Consider the following 3,042-nt stretch of genomic DNA (forward strand, 5'->3'; position numbering starts at 1 on the left):
TCTTATCCTACTGGCTATAAAAGTAAATTGCACAACAGCAGTTCACCGTTGTACCTCAGATAACATAAACCAACAACGCTGTTTCCAATTCATGAACTCAGGAGTTCATGGCCCATGTCAGTTCAGTTCATGAATGAAAGAGTTCATGAACTCTGTGGGGCCAGATCCTTCTCGACTGTAAATTGCTGGGTTTTTAAATGTTGGTGGTAACCCCTCACCAACCAAAAACAACCCTCAGAAAACCCTCTTTCTCATATTTATGTTTCACTGTATAACTTGCCTCAGCTTCGTTAGAAAAGAGTAAGGAGATTGGCTCTGCCACTTCCAACACATGCAATAAACATATTTATTAGGATAAAAGGGAGAGTATTAGAGATTTCTTCTACACTACTCTCTTTCATAATTTGCAGTACTTCAATATCCTTTTCCTGCTTCTGATCTGCTGTAGAATATGCTGTACTTGATTCAGAGACCTGGTTGGTATCTAAAAACATGAATGGGAATTTACAGAAGACATCCACACCCAAAAAAGCTTAAAATCTAATTTAAAAAATAATAAAAAAACAAACTATAAAAGAAGGGAAGAATACAATTTTAAAAGGCTTTCTTTAGGGAGTTAGATATTGACACACTGGCATAACAGGAAAGGTGTAAATGAATCAGTTTGGCAGATGGATGTGACAGAAAAAGAAAGGATGAATAGCTAAAATCTTCAGTCCTATAACCTTCAATGAAAGGAGAATGAGTATACAGAAGTATGAATGGACAGTCCATGAGACAGCTGGGAAGGGAGGACACCATGGGGCAGACAAGACTGTGCTCATGAGTGTTCCTCAGAGCAACACAGCCAAGTCCTCCGAGCTGAGCTTTGGTTGCAGGGACAGCCCTGATGGAGAAGAACGTGGCATAAGGACCAGATAAAATGGCAGCTAACAAGTCTTGGGGAGGAAAACTTGCAACTCACCAAAATTCAGGTGAGCTTCAGTTCAACAAAACAGCTTATCATTTGCATAAAAGTTACATATCACTTACATTTTCATCCCTGGTAAGACTAGGTTTGCCAAGATATGATTTAATCTGAATGCTGGATACTAGGAAATAACATTTCTACATCACGCAGGATTTCTCATTAGCTTTCTATCTTTAAATATCAAGGTGTTGTCAGTTAAGTTTTGATGTAAGGATGCTTAAAGATCTATGTTCTTGCCTTTTTCAATAAAAACAAAATAGAATTTTATACCTGAGGCAGTTTTTTCTTCTGATTGCAGTTTATCCCTCCAATAAAAACCATGTTTGGCATCACTGGTCTGGGGAACTCGAACACAAAATCATATCTCATGAGCCAAACAGATCCACGGCTGAGAAGGTCTGTAGCTGTCACTTGCTTCTGAAAAATCTCAGAGGCGAGTTCTTCAAAGGGAGCGAACATAGGCTTACAGTAAACAAACTCCAGCACGTGGACCAGCACGTTCTTCACGCGTTGAGCGAATGTCATGCTATCTGAATTATTTAGGAAGAGTTTGGGGACATAGGAAGGAGGATTTGGACATTGGGTAGCTTCAAAATCCATCCCACAAGGAAACCCCCGCAAGAAGTAGACGGAAGGAATGGAAAGATACTCGGCAATTATGGGTCCGCATAGCAGGATGGGATCCGTGAAAATCACATCGAATTTGCTCTCTCTCAGGTACTGCATCACCTCTGGGTTGTGCAAAAGGCTCTCACAGTTCATGAAAAAGAACCTGAAGATTTCTAACATGCTTTGATACATTGTAATGATAACATTCAAAAGAGGTTGTTGGATAAAGTGAGCATTGGCGAATGACTGGAGAGCTGCAGCCAGATCCTCCTCTGTGTGCGGTATCGGATACACTTTCACTGTATAATTCTGAGCCCCCTCTTTTTTCATATATAAACTTGTTGACGGTACAACCACAACAACTTCATGTCCATTTTGCTGGAGTTTCCTCACCACTGGGCGCATGCTAAGCCAGTGACTTCCATCCTGAGGTATCACAAGGATCTTTCCACCTTCGGCAAAGATTAAAGGTGATGTCAGAAGAAGAAACATCCAAGTATGTCGGTAAAAACACCGAGAGGGAAGAGCCATTTTGGTAGAAGTAAACTGGAGAGTTGTGCTCTGGAGGCATCTAACACAGTCCTTTATAGGAAGGTCCATGCAAGCTTTAACTTTAAGTCAACAAAGTTAAGTCAATTGAGTCAATAAGTTGCCTGCAGAAACAAATATTTAACTTCTCAGTCTTGTTGTGGTTATCTTCAGGATTGCAACTGCTCGTATCACAGAGAAGGGAAGCACACAGGTCTTGAATAAAAGATGGTCCCCCTTTGTACTTTGTGTTAATTTTTAAGCTTGGGAATATGTCAGCACATTCCTTCCTTCATGAAACTAAGAAGCTAAGACCAGGGATGTCATCTTTGTAATAATACTCGTGGTTAATACCATTGACTTGGTAAGTACCCGGTGAAGAAAATAAACCTGGTTTGGCTTTCAAAAGAGAATCTTGAAAATACACCCAGCAGAATGAATGGAAATTGCAAGACCCTTTCTGTTCTGGACTGGCCTGACTGAGAACACCTACCCAGTATGTAGAAGGCTGATGTTAAATTCCCACCTCTTGGAAGGAGTCAAACCTGCATGTGTTATGAATATATCACCCCTACCAGGCAATCCCAAATCTGAGGAGGAGAAGAATAATCCCATTTGGCTTTTCTCCCCATGGGACTAGATAAAAAAAATATGAACTAAATGATGAGTTCAGGGCAGGTGAAGGGAAAGGAGGCCAGTGTAGATCTTTTGGGACACAAAGAAGGAGCTTTGGTCTTTGGTTACTGTCCTGAAAACCCTTTTTATATACTGTGAGCAAGCCAAAATTTAGGAGGAGTTATGACATCTTTTATTAATCCCACTGATAACACACACATTAAAAACCTCAACAAGCCAACTAGGCTTCTGAGCTCTCCTCCTTCCACAGACACAGGTGTTAACATAAGCAACCACATACAGGTGTCTCCTGGACCTCT

General features: G+C 40.7%; 1 pseudogene; it reads right to left on the reverse strand.

Moving 5' to 3' along the window:
- Positions 1 to 1,240: 1,240 nt before the first annotated feature.
- Positions 1,241 to 2,110, reverse strand: LOC104523492 (UDP-glucuronosyltransferase 1-1 pseudogene; annotated as a pseudogene).
- Between the last annotated feature and the right edge of the window lie 932 nt (positions 2,111 to 3,042).

This window comes from Antrostomus carolinensis, unplaced genomic scaffold, assembly GCF_000700745.2.
Source record: "Antrostomus carolinensis isolate BGI_N321 unplaced genomic scaffold, ASM70074v2 scaffold35994, whole genome shotgun sequence".
Taxonomy (NCBI): domain Eukaryota; kingdom Metazoa; phylum Chordata; class Aves; order Caprimulgiformes; family Caprimulgidae; genus Antrostomus; species Antrostomus carolinensis.